The sequence below is a fragment of the Lagenorhynchus albirostris genome, chromosome 1 (assembly GCF_949774975.1).
Source record: "Lagenorhynchus albirostris chromosome 1, mLagAlb1.1, whole genome shotgun sequence".
Classification (NCBI taxonomy): Eukaryota; Metazoa; Chordata; class Mammalia; order Artiodactyla; family Delphinidae; genus Lagenorhynchus; species Lagenorhynchus albirostris.
Window position 1 is genome coordinate 166,502,724 of NC_083095.1, and position 23,865 is coordinate 166,526,588.

The following is a 23,865-nucleotide window of genomic DNA, read 5'->3' on the forward strand; positions in this document are numbered from 1 at the left end:
CTGTCATGACTAGATCACGGGGGCTGGATCAGGAAATTCACTTTGGGGCAAAGTGGAATTCTGCGTGATTGGGCTTGCCAGGTTCTTGAACATCAGAATAAGAAATCTGAATTTATCCTTGCAGCAAATACAGTGTCAGAGAAAATTTTTGTTCTGGAGCAAGAGTCTTAGAAAAAATATGGAAGCCTATTCCTGACACAATGCCATGTCCCTGGGAAAGAGGAGGTGTGAAGAGTGAAGAGGATGCTTTTACTCCTAGTTGATGTCACCCTTGTCCCCTGTTGTTTAGATAAAAACAAACAAAAATTACTTCAAGGTCCTTCTTTAGCAGCGATTGTGGCAGCCAATGGGTGCAGAGTTTGGGTAGTTTCAAAAATGATATGAACTATCATTTTTAAATAGTATTATAAAATGAAAGAAGTGATTAAAAATAAATTCGAAGTAGTATTAAAATGTTAAATTCACTTGGAAACCTGGATGGAACAAATGTTCATTTGATGAAAATCTTTGCTGAAGTCTAGTGGATATTCACTTGAATGTAGGAATTTAAGTGCTGAAAGAACATATTTCTCCCTGGGTCCAAAAACAACACTGGTGGAGAAGTTGAATACGCAAAATAATAATAACTATCATGATAATAATGATAATTTCCATAACATAAGGTAAGCAAGGCTAGGAGTGGATGGTATGGCGTTCCTATTGATCGAAAGTGGAAATATTGTGGAGGCTATGAAAAAAATGTTACTTTGAGATAAACATTTACATGTCTTATAATCAATTTTATTTTTTGGAAAAAAATGGATAATTTTATTGTCATTTATAAGTTGAGAAAATTGGCGGAAAATTAGATTTATCTGGCGTGAAGAAATGGTGATTATTTTCGGAATTAAAGGAATACTGTAAATGTACATTTAACAGACCGCTAATCAATTCTGCCACATAAATAAAGCATGATTACGTTCATCTGGAATGAAAGAATGGAAAGGGTTTAAATAGCCATGCTTTTAAATAGTCGCAGCCCTCTCTTACCAAATTATTTTTAGTTCTATTTGATTTGTCCAACTCAAGTCCTGGGATGTAAAATATATGAATGGGTCACTCTTGGAGCTACAACAAACAAAGCAGTTTCCAGTGAGATTATGAATATCGTTCCCCAAATTTTTATCAATGAACCAAGGGCAGGACAAAAGCTGCACACTTGGATAAGCTGAGTGCAGCATTTATGGTGCCTTTAAATTATTGTACAGATTCTTTCCCTCTTGTGTTCCGAGTGCTTGTTCCTAGATTTGGCAGCGATGTAAAAATCAACTTAATTACATACATCTCATTTTCTAACTGTATTAGCCAGGAGCTGTAGAGTTTAATAAACATTGGGGCTTATGTAAAAATAAAAGAAATACTTTAAAATGCTAATAGAATTCAGATGAACCTCAGGTGCTTGTAATTAGTAAAAGACAGTAAGCATCTTATAGGTACATAGATACTTGTACTGAAACAAACACAATTGCTTAAATACTGAAAACAACTTAAGAATGAAACCCTGAAATAAAAAAAAAAGAATGGATTCAGCATTGTAGTTTAGACCTAATCACTTCATATCCCAACTGTTGTAGTTTCCTCTAATTCATCTTCCAACATTTTATTCTTTAAATATCTGTCTCACAATTATTAGATATTTCTCTAGAATTGGTCTTGAAAATCATGTTCCTCTCATGCTTAGAATATTTCTGAGACTGTTCATTTGCAAATATATTAGGAAGCACATTCTCTAATTTGGAATTCCAGGCCATCTACATCTGGCGTCACAACAGGTCCAGTTTATGTGCCCACCTGCCTCCAGCCTTGCCCTGGACGCCTGCACTATGGCATCACTTAACCTCTCAATACCTCCTGGTACCTCAACCTTCAGGGATGCTTGGGCTTCTGCACCTGGTCCATGCGCCAGCCGCAACGGGAGTCAGCTGATGCTCTAGCACCCACGTGCTCAAGAGGCAGGTGAGGCCACCAGGACACACACGTGCTCAAGAGGCAGGTGAGGCCACCAGGACACACACACCAGGACACACACACCACTGCCATGCAGTGGTATCATCTGCAACCAATGAGTGACAGGAAATGAAAGAAGAGGGATGTAGTGGCCAAGTTCTCCAGAGAAGCAGAACCAATAGGCAATATACAGAGATATATAGAAGCAGATGTATTATGAGGAATTCACTCACTCAATTATGGAGGCAGAGACATCCCACTACCTGCCACCTAGGAAACTGATGGTATAGGTCCAAAGCCCTGAGAACCAGGAGCTCTGATGTCCAGGGTAGGAATAGATGGATGTCTTAGCTCAAACAGAGAGAACTAATTTAACCTTCTACTACCCTTTTGTTTTATTCCTGCCTCAACAGTTTGGATGAGGCCCACTCACATTGGGAAGCAGATCTGGTTTCTTCAACCCACCAATTCAAATGCTAATCTCTTCGAGAAACACCATCACAGACACACTCAGAAATCATGTTTCTCCAGGTACCTGGGCATCCTGGAGCCCAGTCAGGTTGACATATGAAACAAACCATCACAAGGGCAAACAGAATTATTTGTCTTTCCCTGTGCCCCCTGACCCCAACCCAGGAAGTCAGGAGTCCTACCACTTCCCAGTGTACACAGGCTCCCCCTCCCATGATATCCTTGAAGCCACACTTGGGACAGTAATAGGGCACGTCTGCTTGTCAGCCTGACTGCCCCCCCACCTCCAGCAGTAACAAGTACCCCTTCACCCTGGCCAAGCCAGGAACTGAGACTCCGCCTTCACCTTAGAAGTAACAAGCCAGACCCACCCTTCTCCCAGTGGTGTGGGATTGCTGCTAACAGAATATTTAAGTAAGCTCCATAGCCTCATAACACTACACCCAGAGTGTCCCAAAATTCAATCCCAAAATCAGTCACATCAAGAACCAGGAAAATCTCCATGTGAACAAAAGGACACAGATGGTAGAATTATCTGAAAAAGAACGGCCAACAGAAAATTACTGCAATGAAGCACGCTTGAAACAAAATGAAAAAATATACCATTCTAACATTGAACCAGAAGAAACAGATTTTAGACCTGAGAAATACAGTAACAAAGAAAAGATTCAATGGGTGGACTCAGCAACAGATTGGCGAGAACAGAGGAAAGAGAATCAGTAAACTTGAAGATAGAACAACAGAAATGAGCCTCTCTGAACAACAGAGAGAAAATAGGCTGAAGGACAAAATGAGCTGAGACTCTGGGACATGCAGAATTCTGACAAAAGTTTTAACATTTGCCTCACTGGACAACAAAAGAGGAAGAAGGCGTACTGAAAAAATACTCAAAGAAATAATGGCTGGAAATTTCCCAAATTTGGCCAAAGACCAATCAACCCAAACAGGATACATCATATTTAAACTTATGAAAACTAAGACAAAGAAAAACATCTTTTCCTGAATGAAGAAAACTAAGAGAATGTGTCATACCTACACTCAAAGGAAGTTCTCTCAATAGAAAAGAAATGATGAAAGAAGGGACCTTGGAACATGAGGAAGAAAGGAAGCACTCAGTAAGTAAAAACATCATTAAATACAATAGTCTTTCCTTCTCCTGTTGTGTTTTCAAAGTCATATTTGACAGGTGAAGTGAAAATTATGATGGTCTGATGTCCCTCTCACTGTACGACATAGAGGAAATATTGCAGACAATTATATTATAAACCGGGGAGGGTAAAGGGATGTTTTCTACCCTTACCCTCTAACTGATCCAACCATGCTGGAAAACAGTTTTGGAATCTTTTCCCAAATTAAACGTATATTTAGCATACGACCCACCCATCACACCCCTGGGCATTGATCCCAGAGAAATGAACACCTTTGTTCACACAGAAACCTGTACGTGGATCTTCACAGCAGCTCCCTTTGAAATAACCAAAAACTGGAAACAACTAAAATGCCCTTCAATAGCTGAATGGTTAACAAAAAATACTGGCCCATTTATTCCATGGAATACTACTGAGCTATAAAAAGGAGCACACTTTTTTCTAGTTTAATGGATTCTATTTCATTTTTATTGACATATAGTTGATTTATAATATTATATTAGTTTCAGGTGTCCAGCATGGTGACTCAGCATTTTTGCAGATTATACTCTGTTATTCGCGGTGGGGAGGGGGGGAGGGGGGGAGGGGGGGAGGGAGAGGGTATGTGTGGCCTGAACTCTGCTGTCCTGGAGAGGCATCATTCAACAACCTTCCTCTCTATTTCTGATTTCTGCTCTTTCCCTGTCTTCCTCCCTCCCTCATTTCATTCCTTTTTTCTTCATTTTCCTCTTTCAGTGTTGGAATTTTCAGTATTTAATTGTGGTTGCAGTCAGACAGATGGAGTATGTGACCGGACTCTAAAACTTCTTACTATCATTCAATTTTTATCTAATGCTCAAGTGCCAGGTCTTGGGAATTTTATTATTAGCCTTGAAATTATCAGCATTCAGCATTTGCGTCTGCTTCCAAAGTATAACGATGACCGAAATGAGGAGCACCAATAATTCATGTGTAGGAATGGAGTGTGTAAGGGTGTGTAAGGGTGCAGCACCTATCAGGTGATGTCAGTGGTGGGGGTCACTGGAAGGGGCTTGATTTGGTGGATTAGGAAAGAACGGTGAACAAAGTCGCCGAAGAAAACTACCTCCCTTACGATGACAACCATGTCCACGTCTTTGATCGTGCTTTTCTCATGAACCCCATCCTCCCAGCCCTATGGTGTCTGCCATTCTGCTTCTCAGCCTCTTGGACACATAGTCTGCTTACCTGAAGATGCTTCTAGCTGTAAAATCACTCCATATCCCAGCTCACCTCCAGTGTTTCCTTGTTATCTCATATCTTGGCATCGTAATATTTCATTGTGTTGTTAGATCTTTGATAACTTCTGTCTGACTTTTAAGATTTTTCCCCAGTTTTTATTGTCCTCTTCATTAGAAGAATTGAATATCCGAACCCACCATCCCCATATGCAGAACTCCCTTCTCTACTGATTTGAGATGACTTTTTTAAAAAATATACAATGTTGTATAAGTTTAACCCAATTTTTAGATTTTCCTTTCTGTTCTATAATTTTTTTTCTATATATAATTTTCCTTTCTTTCTATAATTTTTTTCAGTAACCAACTGCTTTACTTATTGAGGCTTTGTAATATGTTCTAATAACTGTTAGAACGACCCCTCTTCATTGTCCTATGATTTTTTATTAGTCTTCATTATTCCAGTTTTTTGTATTTCTGTTTATTCCCCATGAACTTTAGGACAACGTTAACTAATCCCTGCCAAAGCTCTGTTGTAATTTTGGGGGAATAATCTTATATGTACATATTGAAAGAAGACAAAACATCTCTGTGATATTGGATCTTGTTGATGGACATGTTCATAATTTTTCCATCCTTTAAAAGTTTTCTTCATACAGATATTGTCATTTTTGTTATGCTGATCTTACATAGTTTATCTTTCTGATGTTATTCTGAAAGGAATATTTTCCCATTATTATTTGGTGTTTGCATAAATAAAAGCTGTTTATTCAGTATGTTAATTATATAATACCAGATTTGGGTTGTGGTGCAGTCATTAGCAGTAAAAATTATCTTGGCTTTTGATTTAATTAACAAACTTTTCATTGTTAAATAATTATAGATTCACAGGAAGTCACAGAGATGGTACAGAGAGGTCCCTGTAGCATCGCCCAGTTTCCCTCCATGGTTACATCTCACATAATTATAGTGTAATAGCAAAACCAGGAGGTTGACTGGGTACAATGTCTATGTGTAGTTCTATGTCATTTTATAACAAGTGTAGTTTGTATAACCACCACTGCAATCAAAATACAGACTGTGCTATCACCGCAAATATCTCCTTGTGCTGTGCTTTTATAGTCATACCCTCCCACCCATCTCCACCTTCCTCAACCCCTAGCAAACACTAATTTGCTCTCCATCTATATAATTTTGCCATTTTGAGAATGTTACATAAATGGAAACGTGATATATGACCTTTTGAGATTGACATTTTTCACTCAGCACAATGCCCTTGAAATCCACATGAACTGTTACATGTATAAAAAGTGTGAGGATTAAAAAAATTGTGAGATACACTTGAAGAAAATGTCCAGAATAAAACACAGGAGAGAAAAGAATGGGACAGAAGCAATATCTGAAGAAATAATTTTTTCTTCTTTCTAATAATTTTCTGAAAATGACAAATCAAGCTGCCAATAAAAGAAATCATGCTGTTGCTGTATATGAGCAACAGCATGATAAATATGTAATTTTTAGATAGTGCTTTATAACATCATGGTAACACAGCTGAAACCACTGAGATGAGAAACCGTAAAAGCAACCAGAGGGGGAAAAAATCCAGATTATTTTCAAGTGAACAATGATAAAATAAATACCTGGCTTCCAGGAGAAAACAATAGAGTCAAGAAAACAACATGTTTGAAGTTCTGAAAGAAAGTAACTCCAGATCCAGAATTATATATCCCGCAAAGAAATCCTTTAAAGATGAAGGTGAAATAATAGTTATTTTTATACAAACAAACCTAATCCAGTTCATCGTCCTTAAATTTTCACTAAAGGAAATACAAAAAAAGTGTCATTCTGGCAGAAGGAAAGATTTCCAAAATGTTGGTTTAGAGATGCAGGAAGAGTGAAGAGAAAAAGGTAAAGATTTGGGTAAATGAAATAAGGATTAACTATATAAAATTTTTTTTTAACTTCTGGAATGAAAAATGAATTTAGAATCAAAACAAACAGCAAAAACATCGTATGGGTGAAGGTTAAATTGAGTAAGAGTTGTAAAGTCTTTGTGAGTATCTTGACTGAGGTAAAAGTGCCAATTTATATTAGGTATTAATAAGTCAAGAATGCATATTACAGTGTCTCTGACAATCATTAAAATAATAAAAAATAGATAGTACAATTAAAAAGCTAATGGGGGAGAGAGTAACAGAACAATCTAAAAAACTTAATCTCAGAGAAAAAGAGAACTTAGAAATAAGTGACTAACAAGATGGCAAATCTAAACACAAATACGTTAGTTATTAAGTATAAAAGGACTCCAATTAAAAGACCAAAAATTGTCAGTCTGAATTAAAGCTTGTGCATGCACACGCACACACACCAATTCTATGCTGTTTACAAGAGATTCACCTAAAGATTACGTGAAGGTTATATAAGATTATACAAAGGTTAAGGTAAAGTGATGGGAAAAGACCTATCACGGAAACACTATAACCAAAAGGCCTTGTAGTTAGATTAATATCAGGCCAAGCAGACTTTAAGGCAGGACACAGCACTAAAGAGGGGTATTTCAAAATGATAAAAGTTCAATTCACCAGGAAGACGTAATAGTTACTAATTTGAATTCATCAAACAGTATTGCTTCAAAATATACATGCAAAATAAAGAACTAAAGTATGGAGAAAAATTCACATCACAGTAGATGATAGCACACCTTTCAGAGTAACTGATAAAACAAGCAGATGACAAAGATGAGCCATAAAGACATAAAAGATATTGGCAAAGCAGACCCAACAGATGTATCTAGAATATTGTCTCCAATGTCTGCAAAACACATGTTATTTCCAATATGCACAAAACTCTTACAGAAATAGACTGTATTCTCTGTAAACCGAGTTTCAAATTATTTCTAAGGATTAAAATAATACAAAATATGCTTCTTGAAGATAGATGAGTTAAGCTAGAAATCAGAAAACCAAACAATTCCCAAACCTTTGGAACATACATCATATATTTCTAAATAATCCATGGTTCCAAGAAGAAATCAAAATTAAATTTGGAAAACATTTTGATAGAATATAATCTTAAAATAATCTGATTAGTTCAAAACTTGGATATGGATATGGCTAAAGACAGGAGTATGGATTTTGTGGGTTTTTTAATTGTGAATAATATATAGAGAGTATAAAGAGATATTAGAGTATGTTAGAAATATTATGTAGATATTTAGATACATCAGGAAAAAAGGAATGTATAAAATCAATGAGCTAAACACTCACTTTAAGAAATTAGAAAAATGACAGCAAACAAAACTTGAAAGGTGGAACAATGGGAAAAAAAGAAAAAGTGAAAGAAGTAATTAATAAAATAGAAAATAAACAGACCCCAGAGACGATCACCAATGCCAAAGTTTGGTTCCTTTTAGATACTACTAAAACTGGTAAATTCTTGGTGAAATTGATCAAGAAAAAGAGATGGACAAACAACCATTATCAATAGTGAATAAGGACATATTACTATGAGTAACATGGAAATGCACTTATTTAGTTATTTATTTTTTTAGATTGAAGAATTTATTTTTTGGTGCAGAAAAATTAAGACATTATACTAAATCAAAACTCAGCTAGTTAGCAATTCGTGAATGCCAATTTTAAGGATTGTTTCTAGACAGCTTCATATACCTGTTTTGTTTATTTGAAGGTTAGATTAGCATTAGGGTCATATTGAAATATGCAATAGAGGGTATCCAGATAGGTAAAGAAATCTAATCACTAATGACAATAATAATAACTATTAACATTTGATATAAATTATGATGATCTGTGCAGTGGTGAATCTATAGAGTAGAAATTTTGAAAGAATTAAATAGCTGAGTATTATATGAAAAATCTCTAAAATATATATATGTAGATATATATATATATGTTTTAGGTGAACAAAAAAAATCAAGGTACAGGAAATGTGTAGTTTATGAAAACATTTTATTAAAAAGGTCTAAAATAACATTATATATTCATATATGCTTTAATAGACATATAAAAATTCCAGAAAGATGCAAAAGGCAGGGGTTAGTCTTGTGGGGTTGAAAGTGAGAACCAGATGGCTTGGGGACAAAGTGGCCATAAGACTTTTCCCAGTGCATCTTTAAACATAAACATAAAAGACATGATAGATGTAAATCTATATATATATTTTTTAAATGCTGTGCATTGCATAATTTCGATGCCCTTCATATCAGATTCTAAGTGCATGAGATCCTAGGGGGAAGCATTCCCTAAAACCTCCTGTGAATGGGATATGAAAGGGCACACTCAGGTCATGCACTACAGCAGGCCTGTTTTAGATCCATGTGATATGTTACATCATTTTTTTTAATTACATTGGAAATAGAAAATAAAATAAAATGAATTAAAATTGCAAGAATTGGAAAGAAAGGAACAAAGCAATTATTATTTGTAAGAGATATAACTGCCTCCGTAGAAAGGGACAAAAAGTCAGCAAAGATTGAACTAATGTTCTTTCAATTTGCTATCACTGCAAACAGGAACACTTCAGTACCATATTGTTAATTAAAACAATTCAAGCTAATTCAGGCCACACTGAATTTTCGGAACTCCTAGAGTGGGTATAGGTCATTCATTTTTAACACTTTGCTGTGTGCTTCCTTGAAGTATCATAGAATGGTGTCATACGTTAGTTTGACCTGTCTCCTTGGACAGCAGGATCCCAGAACGCAGAGATTCTATTTTATGATTCTTTCTTTAGCCCCATAGACTGTCTCAACTTGTGGGCAGTTTGTGTTGAATAAGTGTACTCGTCTTCAAGTGATACTTGGATTGAGTAAATAAATCCAACAGGACATGGACATCCTAGGTTTTGTGAACTGTCAAGATCATGCTGTCATGCAGGACAAAGTATGTCCCCAGACCAACAGCATCAGCATCAGTTGGGAACTTAGAAACACAAATTTTTGGAACCCCAACCCAGACCTACGTAATCAATGGGTGGGTTTTACTGAGACCCCCAGGTGTTTCTGATGGATGCTGAAGTCTGAGGGCTCCTGGTCTAGGAGTAAGAGTATCACACAGAGACAAGATGACAGATATCTCAGAAAATTAATGATCTGGAATCACTTTTTCTGGGCAGTAATTGTTTGCACCAGTTCTCTTTTTAGTAGCCTTGTACTCATCTAATTACTTTGCAGAAAGTTGCCCTTGACTCTCATGTCATACATTTAGGGTTAGACGCACACACCTGCGAATTTCCCACAGAGCGGCATTCCTCAAACTTTGCTGGGCAGAGACTGCCATGTGGAGGGCTTGCTGAAAACTCTGCCCTACACTTGGAACTTAGAGTCACTGGATCTGGGGTCATCTCTAGAATTCTGCATTTAAAAAACAAAATAAGCCATCTAATGAATCTGTAGCAGGTGGACAGGGGACCACATTTGAGACCTATCACCCTGCAGCACTGCTATACAAGTTGTGATTGCAAATCAGTGGTTGGCATCATCTGAGATAGTGTTAAAAATCCAGACTCAAGAGTCCCATCCCAGGCCTATAGATTCAGAAACTTCATTCTAGCAAGATACTCAGGGCATTTGCTACGCATATTAAAGTTTGAGATGCCCTGTTGCAGGCAATTCGTGAGAACACTAGGGCCCATGACTCTGTGTGAGAAAACACTGGCCAGAGGGAAGGTGAACTAATTTCCAAACAACTATTTCCGATTGCCATTTCTAGCACTCTGTTGAATGACACCATTCTTACTCTACTTCACTTCTGATTACTCTTTTCTCCTCGATGACTCTACTTCACTTCTGATTACTCTTTTCTCCTCGATGACTGCAGTTCTAGGAGAAACCTAATACATACTATGTTTATAACAGTACACATATAAATAGCTCTAATGAAAGCTCAATGGAAAATATACAGCATTACAGATGAAATTGATGTAATTAACAATAAATTACGTGGAATCCTTTATGTTTTAGTAGATCAAAATAAATTAGTTGATTGTAGGAAGTTAATAATTAATTTGAGATGTTTATGGCAAGTTATTGACCCAATAATGTATTCTGTTTTCTTTCTAGATTTTAATATTTATATAATTTAGCAGTTGTTTTTTTAAAAGGGGAATATTTTAAAGTCTTATAATTGGATCTATTTCTATTAATTTATAGTCAAGTGGAGTACATTTATTTAAGATTGAGAAATACCATTTGCATTGCATTAACATTTTGCTAAGAGAGACAAAATGTTGATACTTATTAGTATAAAGGAGCTTATTAGACTTCGAAGACGTGGCTTTGAATTGATTTTAGTATAAGCGAAACTTTTCATTTTTTAAAAAATATGGTTATTTGGATACTTAGCCACTTTTCTTGTTTTCTTTGTAGTTTTTTTTAAACTCTATTTTTTTTTGCTTGTGATTTTCATAATTTATTCATCTTTTTCTCTGTATTTATACCTTAGGGACTGTCCTGCAGCTCTTGGTAGTACTTAATGACTAAAAATATCTAGATGTCTCAGAATTAATGATGCACTTAGAGTCTCTAAATATTGCAGAAGGCTTGCCTAAACTTGGGCAGAAACCTGGCCTCCTGTGGGGTGTTGTATGGGCACACATCCCTTTGGAAGTAAGATGGGATATAAATAAACACATGCGTAAATAGATGTGGCCTGATGGAAAAAACTACAGGCGGATTCTTCATCTAAAATTATACACATGACTATCTGACATTCCATCACTATAAGGCATTCCTTCAAGAGACTGCATCTTCAGAATCCCACATGCCCTTGAGAGGGATACACCTTATGTCGTGCTTCTGAGCGATTGTCTTTAGATTGCAGAGAGTGTGAGAATAAGCATCGCTGGGAAGGGATCAGCAACCCAGTCAGGGAGCCACAAGCATGCCAAACACAAGTTCTGCCTATTTGTTAAATTTTCTAACTCAGAGACTTTAAAGACAAATGAAGGTCTTTTATTAACAGAGAAATGTGCCTTTTTAAATTTGCATTTACATAGAGAGAAAAGCCCAGCAGGGTTGTTTGTTTTCAAATTAAAGAAGCATAAGAATAAGTTATATTACATCTGGGAAAAGATGGGGCCCCTGGCTGGGATGCAGGCCCTCCGTCCACTAGACTCGAAGACCTGATTATCCACTCGACTTTGCTAAGTATCTGGTGTATTTTGGGTGATTGGCTTTGTCTCTCTGGGCACAGGTTTTCTCACCTCTACAGCAAATAGGACTAGATGATCCCGAATGTCCCTGCACTGCGTTTGTTTCCCAAAGAATGAAAACAAGTGAAAAAGAAAATGAGTAATTCAAATTTTCTCTTCAGCTCATTCTAAAATTACCTCCTCAGGCTTACAGATCTGGAGTTGTTTTCTATAAATCAGTGAATTAAAAAAAAATTATTGGAGAAAAGGGAAAAATAATTTAAGCAAAGCAATAAAACCATTATTTCATGTTGAAGCTCCAGGCTTTGTGGGTTTCGAATAGAATTTAAAGCTGGATAAGTATTTTATTTCTGACCACGCATTAACCCATTCTTTAAAAGTGACTTCCTATTTTTCGAAGCACCGCAAAATTTCTCATCTCTTTCAGATACTGTACTAAACGCATTATTAACTGCATATGAATTTCATTTTTAAAAGTAGGAAATGAAATGACTGCTAAGTTCTTGCCTGAAGAGTTGAGAGCATCCTATATAAGCTACTGAATCCCATTAGAATGAATTTCACAATGAATACACACGTGAATAGTAATTATTGATAGAAATACAATAAATCCACCAACTTTCAGAGTGCCAAATGGTAATAATGAGTGAGTACAGTTGCGCCTGGATGAAATTAGCTAAAAATATGATTACAAATGTTTATAAATATAGATTTTAGAAGGAAATTTATATTTCAAATAATTTTCTCTGAACAAACCATACTTCTTTAAATATCCCCAGTATCCATATTTTTGCCTTTTTAATATCTAAGTCTCAAAGATGATAATGATGTTTGGTGTTTGGTTATCTATAGAGTGAGTAAATGCTACTTAAGGTGATAAAAGCAAAAAAATTTAGGAGAGGAGATGATGATAAAAGCTATATTTGTGTGTCAGGTGGAGCTACCTAGGAGATGCTCTCTACATCGCCCTTAGAATATTCTCTATCTACTTAGCCAATCAGTCGTTCTTTATAAGAATGTTAAATCACTTAAGCCATAACTAATAATAGTACAAAACTTGAAATGAATTTATAGGTCCACTCTTTTAGGATTTGGCAAAATGAGGAATCTTCCTCACCAATGGACTGAGAGTTTCTATGAGACAGACATTTCAGAGCACCAAGAGATGGAGACTCACTTCAATGACTTGATAAATGGTGCCTTTACAAAGCAGTTTTAGGGACTTTTAGTTTTAGGGACTCCCCAGCTCAGGAGAGAGTCCCCTGCCCCCACCACAAAACTGGCCTGCCCATCAATCAGGCAGGTGGTCACAGGGAATTATCCACAACCCACAGTTCAGTTTTATGGAGAAGACCAGATGACCGCTCTTGAGAGATGGGTGCTGGCGAAGGGCCAGCAGACCCTACTAATCACACCAATTATTTACAATTCTCCATTCACAACCCTCTCAGTTAATCTGAGGAAAGTGCAAAGACGACATCCACCTAAAACTCTCTTAACTTAATGAGGCACTAAGAGATTGTATTTTTCACTGTTCTCTAATGGAAACATAGAACAGAAGCTTATACAATCCCTTAACAAAGAGATGCTACATATTTTACATTTCTTTCTTTCTTTTTATAGAAAGCCTGTGGGAAAGAGGTACATAGATCTTGGAATAATTTACTCAAGAGCAACCGACAAGGCTCAACACCAATTAATTCTGATTTTGAATTTTTTTAAAAGTGACATTTTAACATGCTGAGTGCCAAGTTTGTTTTGCTGTCATTTCAATGACAACAAAATGTATTGGCTAGTCTTCATAACAACTTCTTAGAATATTAGTATATTATAGGGAGATCTTATATTTTATATATGTGATACAAGAAAGAGATTTTCCTAAGTAAGTGTTTATAAAAATTACTTGTCAATTCTGTTACTGGAAGAGCAGAATCTATGGCTGGTGATTAAAAGCATTTTTTTTCCATACCATACCTAACACAGACTATGAACAACTGTGTCATATTGGTTTGGAGGATTCATTGTGAGAAGAACTAACTCATCTATTGGAACCAGTGACTTACTAGAAATTTGTAACTTCCACCCTTGACTTTCTCATTTTTTACAACGAAAGTTCCAGAAATAGCCTCATATGACCGAAAAAACAGATTTGAAGTTCAAGGCAAATTGTTAGCCATTATTTTTCCAGTGGGGAAAGAAAAAAGTGAAGAACGTCATATATTAACCTTATTGTACAGAGCAGCTTGAATATTAAGATGTAACCTCCTAACTTAATCCATTGATAAGGACACTCTTTTGAGTATAAAGAAATTAGAGACGTAGAAAGTATGCAGAAATCAGGGCTTCAAAGAATCTTGCAGTTTGATAAAACTGAACACATTTCTTTTGCTGAATTGGCAGAATCATAAATCAGTTGGTTGAGGGTATACATAATATGACTTTTTTTTCAATAAGAGGATTCTGGTGGTTGGGTTGGCAAGTTTAAAATTTGATTTTGAGATAAATCTTAGAAATTATAAAAGTCAGATTGAATTTCCAGCAGATTCCACAGTGATGGAATATTCTATCATCTTCTTGACTGCCTCTCTTGCAGGATTCATAAGCCTCCCAGCTTGTGGGCGGGCACAGCTGGAACAGGAATTGTTGTGCCTACCTGACCTGATTATTTCTGGAGTTTCTAGTTCTTTCCACTTAGCTTCCTGCTGTCACTTTCTGAAACAGCTTTCGCAGGTGCGTTAGCCCATGGACAGTTGTTTACTGCTGAGCCATTCTCTGCTAAAATGGGCCAGTAGCCCCTTTGCAACTGAGAACCAAGGACATGACAGTAGAGTATTTTTCATTCTAACCAAAGTTGGAGGCCGTGGATTTAAAGCCGTGTCAATGTGCATGTTCTCATGGGTGTTTCCTTTAAAACTACATGCAGAACCTTAGAGCAGATATTCCTAAAATTCTTGGTTACTGATGTTAGTTAACTATACTGAGTTCTTTAAAGGGCACTGTCCTTTGAGCCCTCCTAGACCACATGCTTAAAATCCAAATTGCTTCTAAATTATTTAGAACTAATGTGTCACAATAATATTAAAAACAATTTCTTAGAGCTATCATAGCTATCTTCTAACGACAAAACGCCTGCAACCCATTGGCTCCCTTATTTACAAAAGTATGAAAAATGTTGGTTATTGTGTGATGGAAATAACACAATTTGTGGTGTTGTAACACTGCCAGGCATTCATGATACTCATGTGAGCCTTAAAATTCATGTCAACTGTGTATTCGTTCTGAAAAGTCATAAAGGCATAGAGGAAATATTAAGGATACATTATTGATGAATGATTATATAACAAGCTTATGTAAAAGTGCATGGCATCTATTTTTGACCTGAGACCTGTAATTCATGGAATCACATTCTTAAAATATTTTATTGTGCTCTGAAAAAAATGTCCCTCAATGAATACACTAATATGGGGATTTGGCTCTTCTACCTGCCTTTGCAGCTTTGAGAATCAATTTTAAATGAAGAGAAAAGCACATTTGTAATAACTTCTTTCTCTATCTAACAAGCTTATTGTGTGTCTTGGAAATTAAGAAGCTTCTTATATTCCTACTAGTGAAATGACTCTCAAATTCATATAACATTTGTGTAAATTTACTCAGAAGAATATATTATGGCTCATTTTCAAACTGCCTCGCTGTTGGGGTGGTATTGGGCATAAACATGGATAGAATAAAATGCATGGAATATACTAAAATTTGTCACGTAAATATCTCATTTCACTGGATAGAAAAGATAGAATTGTTATTCGGCCAGAGAATAGAAAAAATAAAACATAAAATACTCTAAGTTGGATGCCCTCCATCACCTTCAGTCAAATTACATAGACAAGTTATACAGTTACACAAGCTGATTTTTTTCATACTTGACATTTGAGTAAAGCTACTTACTTTCTCACAATGTTAAAATTTTATTTTGCAGTTACCTATACTAAACATGACAGAAGCTATGACTAAAGTAAAATAGAATTTAAAATTAGCTAAAAACTCATAAAAGTTTGGATTGGGTTTCTTAACCTCCTTGAAATCAAGTACCCTAACATTTTAATTAAACAGAGAAATTTCAACATACTGAACTGAATCCTATTTGCCTAGTCAGGGAAGGAGATTTTAGGATGCTGGACTCACTAAATTATACTGGTTTGGTTGTACATTTGACATACACATGGATAATCTGCCAGGGGAAAATTCTAACAGTGGGAAAAATATTTTAGTCTCATAAGCAATGAATTTGATATTCAATTTTGTTGATAACAATCCAAGTCTCCTGTCTGATACATCCAAAAGAATAAAGATATAGATGCTTTAGGTGGTGAAGGTGATGTTACGTCCTCTGTTAGAGTGTTCTGTTACTTCTCTATGGATTTTCAACAGCCTTTGCACATCCTCAACTTCCAAATATCTTTTACATTATCCAAGGTCAGAAAAACCATATGGCTTTATAAAGATCAAAGAGTGAAGCCAGAAACCCCACACTTTTAAAAGTAAAGACAAACTCCCCAGTACATATTTTAGCATCAAGTGCATATGGCACACGCTAACTGAAAAAATTTATGTGGCAAAGTTAACCTACTTAGAAGTGGAATAACGTGTCCTTTAAGGCAGAAAGGACAAGCCCATCTTCCAGTGGGAAAGTGATACAGTTAGAGACATCAGGGGAAGAAACGAAAGAAACTGGATTACAGAGACTCCAAACGACAGGTAGGAGCAGTACAAAGTGGAGAAATTAAGTGAGAAATTAACCTCCAATCTCTGAGGTCATTCTTCGTATTGAAATTCAGTTGTTTTAAGGAGTCCTTAATGCTAAAGACATGATTTTCTCATAGCCAAGGGGGAAAGTTCAATTACTGTACCCATGTAATCATCCATTTTAAATCATTTTTGTGTAAAGATCGGGTGTATTGAATGGATTTGTCATACTCAGAATGAAACTGGTGCAAATGAAATTCCTGTTAAGGGGCATTAGCTTTACTATTCTCTCATTTGCTATAAAAGCCTTTAAGTACCAAAATTTGGGATAGACTGGCTTATTATCAGTCAAGTAGGGGAGGGAGGTGCTTCCTGACGGGTTTAAAAGCAAGTGGCTTTTTTAGTTTATCGTCTAGGGAAAAACATCAGTCTTCCTCTTGTTTTTAGGGTTAATTAGATACTATTCTTTTGCTGTTCTAACTCATTTGTTTTCTAGATCTTACTGCCAAATATATTTTAATGGTATTTTTTAATGTCAACCTCATTTTCCCTGTCATTACCATCCATGGGCTAATCAAACAATTATCTTGTCATTTATTTTATAAGCCATTCTATAAAAAACCCATAGAATCCTTTCAGAATTAAGGGGATACCATTATATTGATCATAAACATTATTTTATTGAATATTTCACAGATAATTTTAGTAAAGAAACAAAAGTCTATGTAAATAAAAGGAGTATGTAAAAATTATTGAAACATTAAGAGCTGATGTATGTTGTTATTACAGCTTTTAGAGATTCCTGATAAAGTGATCTATGAGCAATTTTAACTGATGTATTTCAACAGTTGCCCGGTATAAGTTCCTTAGATTTTGACCATTAAATTATCATTTCTTTATTATTTAATGTGATCATTCAACATTATTAATGCCTGATGGGAGAATTTTTCACATACTGAGGTATGGGAAAGTCATTCTGGCTTATACACGATTTGGCTTGAATTTTATGCTAACCAGAACAGACTCTTACAGCCTGTAAAACATGCATCGTACATCTGCTTTAACCATTAGGGAAAAGAATGCATTTTAAAATCAAAATGGAGTAACTGTGGTTCAGGCATTCAAAATGGAGGTGGGTGGCCATAATTTCAGACATGTTCCTGCATCCCTGTGAACATGAGTTTTCTGACCCGTGTCAGACTGAAGGACACCACCAGCCGTTCTCAAAACAGTATCTGTGAATAGCTGCCAGCTGCAACCGTATGGTCTCAAGGTCTCCCCTTGTAACTATGCAACCATTTCAGACCCCAACCAATCCTTGCTTAACAAGCACCCGTACTGCTTGCTGGCTCCAATTATAATTCTTGACAAGCACCTTACGTAACTCTGTGGTTTTTGCCTTTATAACCCTCGCCTATTTTGTAGTCTGGAGAACACGATTCAAGTGCTTCTTGGATCTGTGTCTCCTGGGCTAACGTCCTCAGTTTGGCAAGAATAAAACTCTTTTCTATTCCTATTATAGATTGTTTATTGATTATTTCCATCAACATACCTAAACCTAACATTCCCCTTGAAAGAAAATTTACCCTCGTTTTAAGTCACTGTGATGGCTTTGGCAAAATTTTAAAGAATCAAATCATGAAGGTTAAGAGATAAGGACTTCATCTACAAGCAACGAGATTTTGTTGATTCCCTCCTACTCTGGGGAAAACCCTTAAGCTTGTCTCTCCAGTCATTCTGACCAAGGACAATGTGACATTTAGGGAGGAAGTCTGCTCCATTGGAAGCAGGCATTTTTACCTCCCCAGAATGGATTTCCACTTGGACCAAAGACCAGTCTACACTGTCTTGGCCACGTTCAATTTTAAACATGGCTTCTGTCATCACCAGTCCATCGAAACTGAAAGCACCGAAGGGGTCCACCTATAGCGTGTCCTAAAACCAGGGTCTATTTTGGCTTCCTGGACATGGGCACCTGCTGTATTTCCTCAGTTTGTCTGAAATTCACATCAGGGACTCTTTCTTAGTTTCTTACTCCCCTGGAACTTCTAATTTTCAGGGTTCTTCTACATCCTTCTATTCTTATCACTCAACTCTGGTGTCCTCTCCTGGCTTCCAGGCCACACATCTCCAACCTGCATCTTCTGCCAGTCTCACTGCTGAGCAGTGGGTGTTTGTCCAAACGCTGGCAGGCCAGCTCCACTAGGGTTTCCATCACAGACATCTCAAACTCATGACGTTCAAAACAAAACTGTCATTTTTTAAATTTATTTTGAAAAAAAATTTTAAATCTATTTTACTGAAGCATAGTTGATTTACAATGTTGCATTAGTTTCTTCTGTACAGCAGGGTGTCTCAGATATATATATATATATATATATATATATATATATATATTCTTTTTCATATTCTTTTCCATGATGGTTTATCAAAGAATATTGACTATAGTTCCCTGTGCTATACAGTAGGACCTTGTTGTTTATCCATCCTATATATAAGAGTTTGCATCTGCTCATCCCAAACTCCCACTCCATCCCTCCCCCACCCCCACCCCCTTGGCAACCACAAGTCTGTTTTCTATGTCTGTAAGTCTGTTTCTAAAACCGCGATTTTAATCTCACCAAACCCGTGTCTCCTTTTGGGTCTCCCAACTTCCTGAAGGAACCCATTAGACATTAAGTTGTCAGAAACCTTCTCCTCTCCAATTCCTACAGCAACATGATAAATAACAAGTAAAATGGTACAACCTCTCTGGAAACAGTTTGGTAGTTTCTTAAAAAACTAAGTATGTGGCTACCATACAAACTTGTAATTGTACTCCTAGACACTGATGGCAAAGAAATGAAAACTTATGTTCACACAATATCATCCACACAAATATTTATAGACACTTTATGCTTAATAGCCAAAAATTGGAAGCAGGCCAAATGTCTTTCAATGGATGAATGGTGAAATTGTGACACATCCATACCATAGAGTATAGTCAATGAAAAACCAAGCTATTGATACAACTTGGATGAATCCTTATCTGAATTATGCTGAATGAAAAAAAAAAGGCAATCTCCCTAAGTTATATTCTATATGATTCTACTTACACAACATTCTTGAAATGACTAAATTATAGAAGCAGAGAACAGAGGGCTGTAGGAAGGCAGGAAGTCATGTGATGGGGATGGTCTGTATCTTGACTGTATCAGTGTAAACATCCTGACGGTGATACTTTGCTATAGCTTACAGGTAGATTATCACTGTAGATAATACAGGTAGATTACATTGTAGAAAGATTTACAGGTAGATTTACATTGTAGAAAGCTGGGTAAAAGATACCCGGGTTCTCTTCATATTATTTCTTACAACTGAATGTGAGTCTCCAGTCACTTCAAAATGAAAATAATTTTTAAATTTAATTGAAAAATACATAAAAATAAATTTGTCTGTCAAACCGTCTCATGAGTCAGGAGCCATCCAAAAGACAGAAAAACATACAATAAAGATTCTTCTCTATTCTTGTTATTTTCTTTGACCCTAACACAATGCTACACACTTTCTCTGTATTTTAAAACCAGCTTAGAGCACAGCTGGGATACCTGAGCTCCAACTTTGTCATGTAAAGACCAGAGCATGTTTGAAGTCTTCATTCAGAAAAACAATGCAAAATTGGCATCCATCCTGGTCAGAAGATGAAACTATTTGCGCCAGAAATGTTAACAATGAAGTTCCCTTCTTTGACAACAACGATTTTAATGTGATTGCAAATAAATTAAATTTGCAAAGAATTATTTTGTGTTATCACATGGACCTTAACTATACAAGGTGGCTGTCCATGTCCTGGGGAGTAAGGGCATATTTTCATTTTGTAGATTAGATCAGTACCTCAACTTGGGTGCACCTAATGCAGCTTTAGTCAACAAAAGTTTCCTTAAGGCTGATAAGATTACAATGCTAAGGAATAGAAAACCACTGCTGTGTTGTAACAGCTGGTACAGATGTTGACAAGACAAGAACTTCCTATTGTGGGAAAAAATTTTCATTACATTGCAGCAAGTAGAGAAATTGATGTAGTGCAATTACCCAAAAACGGCTCCATTTATGATGCAGTTTGGAATTTGTACTATTTACCGTGTCACGCCTGCCACATGTGATTCTGCATTTAAGTTGGGACTGGTTGTCCTAAGGCAGACTGCGACAGCCCTTGTGGACACATGTTAGTAGCATCTGAACTTGACAGTCTGAGGAGATGAAGGAAGTGTACGATATTGCAAACTACAAACTCATTTCTAAACCCGTCTCCTCTAAATATTCTAAATATTTTCCTTGGTGCCCAGGTGGTGAGCACATTTTAACGATCACCTGTCCTCTTGGATAATGTGTTAACACTGGGTACGAGATTTGGCATTAACCCAGCTGTATCTTGCACAATTAGGATATACCTTCAAATGCAGAAATATGACAGGTTTCCTGGCAGCCATTTTTGGATAGAATATTTACAGGAAAGGCAATAATTTACCAAGCAGTTCTAAGTGAAGTCCCAGTGAAGAATATAAACTTGCGACCGCTTATAAGTTTTAAGAAATGAACCAGTCACCGATTCTGAACTGCATGAGGAAGAACAATCCCAGAATAAGAAACCACCACCTGGAAAAGAAAAGTCACCAACAAAAACAGCCGTTAATAATTAAAGGATGCATGAGGCTGAGACAGCAGAGAGCAAGAGGGGACAAGAGTCCAGATTTGACTCCACTCCCACCTAGCAAAGCCACCATGAAAGACAGCCTCTCAGTCACCTTCCAGAGACGCTGAGACAAACAGACCCAAAACCTAAAGAAGAAGATGTAGGCAATTGAACAGCTGAAAGAACAAACAGTACGTGGAAAACAGCTACAAAAACATCAATGGGAGAAAATGCAGCAAGAGAGAGCCTTTCTCCACAAGCCAAAGACGTGGAATTGGGAATTTAAGATACACAGAAAGCGAGCAAGTTACCAGAAACCAGTGCAAACATTTCTTCTGTTAAACACACTGACATCTATGGAATACCTATGTGCCCATCCTTAATGTTCATCTATAACTTTAACAATTCATTCAAGATTTTTTTAAAAAAATAGAGCAAGAAACCTAAAATACTTAAGAATAAATCTAACAAGTAATGTCCGAGAACTCTACACTGAAAACTATAGGAAAATTAATTAATTAATTAATTTTTTAAAAAGTTGCAGAGGGAAATTAAAGAGAGCCAAAAGTATATCATGTTCCTGAATGTGAAACCTCAATATTCTAGATGTTCATTCCCTCCAGAACATATCTACACATTCTGTGCAATTAAATAAAATTCAGCATGAATTTTGTAATAATTGACAAGTTGTAACTAAAATTTATATGGAAATACAAAGAAGCTAGAAGAACCAAAGTGATTTTTTAAAAACAGACCAAAGTCAGAGGATTTACCCCAGCCGATTTCAGGATTTATTCTAAACCCCAAGTCAACAAGACTGCACGATACTGGTGACAAAGTAGATCTAAGGAACTGAAGAGAAAGCTGAGACAATAGTTTGTCGACTTTGGCTCTATTCATATTTGGGGACAGATAACTGTTTGTTGTGAGGGCTGTTGTGTGCATTGTAGAATGTTCAGCCACGCCCCTGGCCTCCATGCACTAGATGCTGGGAGCACCCCTGAGTTGTGGCAGCTTAAAATGTCCAGACATTGTCAAATATTCCCTGAGAGGCAAAATCACCCACCAGTTCAGAACTACTGGTTTAGAACTACTGGTTGACCTACACATTCATGGTAAATGACAAAGATACCAGATAATTCAATGAGAAGTGCAAAGTCATCTCAACAAATGATAACAGAAAATTAGACATAGACCCTTCACTCATGCCATACACTAAAACACTTGAAATGGATCATAGGTGATAATATAAAACCTAAAACTATAATATCTAGTACAAAAGGTAAAAACAAATTTATTTAAATACCTTATGATCTTGGGTAAGCACACACACACACACACAAACACACACACACACACACACATGAATCTTAAAAGAAAAACGACTGATAACTTGGGACTTCATTAAAACTAAAACTATTTTTCTTCCAAAGAATTATGAAAATCACACAAGAAAATCAAAGGGGAATGCACAAACTGAGAGAAAATATTTGCAATACATATATCAGGCACAGGACTAGTCTTCAGATTATATAAAAAATTCTTATAACTCATTAATAGGAAAATAATGACCCGATAAACTGGGTAAAAGATTACATGGGTCTTCACACTATAAGATATACAAATATCACTCCTCTCCAAAAAAAGAAAAAAACACACAAAACAGATACCACTGCACACGTTCTATAGAGTGGCTGAAAAGATTCACAGGAGGATATAGAATCCCTGGGTGTCTCATACACTGTGAGTGAGAATGATAAAACTGCTTTGGAAACAGTTTGACATGTTTTTAAACACTTTAAACACACACTTACCATAAGAAGCAGCCCTTCTACTACTAAGTATTTACCCAAAAGAGAAAGAAATATATGTCCATAAAAGACTTACACCTGAGTGTTCATAGCAGCTTTATTTGTAATAGCCAAACACTGGAGACATCCCAAATAAGATTATAGGTAAACAAAATACAGTATACTTATTCCATTGAAAACTACTTAGCAATAAAAAGCAACAACCTCCTAATACATGCAACTTGGATGGATCTCAGAATAATTATTCTGAGCGGAAGAAAGGCAAAATCTCATAGCTGCTCTACAATTCCATTTGTATGAGATTCTAGGAAATGCAACTAATCCATCCTGACAGAGAATAGATCATCAGCTGCTGGGACAAGGGTGGGGGGTGAGGGGAAGGATGGGGCAGGGGCATGAAAAAAACTTTTGAGATGAAAATGTTTGGTATCTTGATTATGACTACAGTTTCATAATGCATACCTGGGTCAAAATTCTTCAAATTGTACAATTTAAGTATGTGTAGTTTACTGCAAGTGAATTATATCTCAATATAGTAGAAAAAATAAAATTTAAATTGACATACATTTTAATCCACTGAAGCAAATTATAGTTTTATTCTGCAGCTTTATTTTCAGTTTTTGAGCAAAGCTCAGATCAAGAAATTAGCTCAAGAATAAGATTATTCATGA

The 23,865-nt window shown here is 36.2% G+C and overlaps 1 pseudogene; it reads left to right on the top strand.

The window, feature by feature from the left end:
- LOC132528745 (eukaryotic translation initiation factor 2A-like) overlaps positions 1 to 21,766 on the top strand; it is an 86,816-nt pseudogene extending 65,050 nt beyond the window's left edge.
- Positions 21,767 to 23,865: the final 2,099 nt, after the last annotated feature.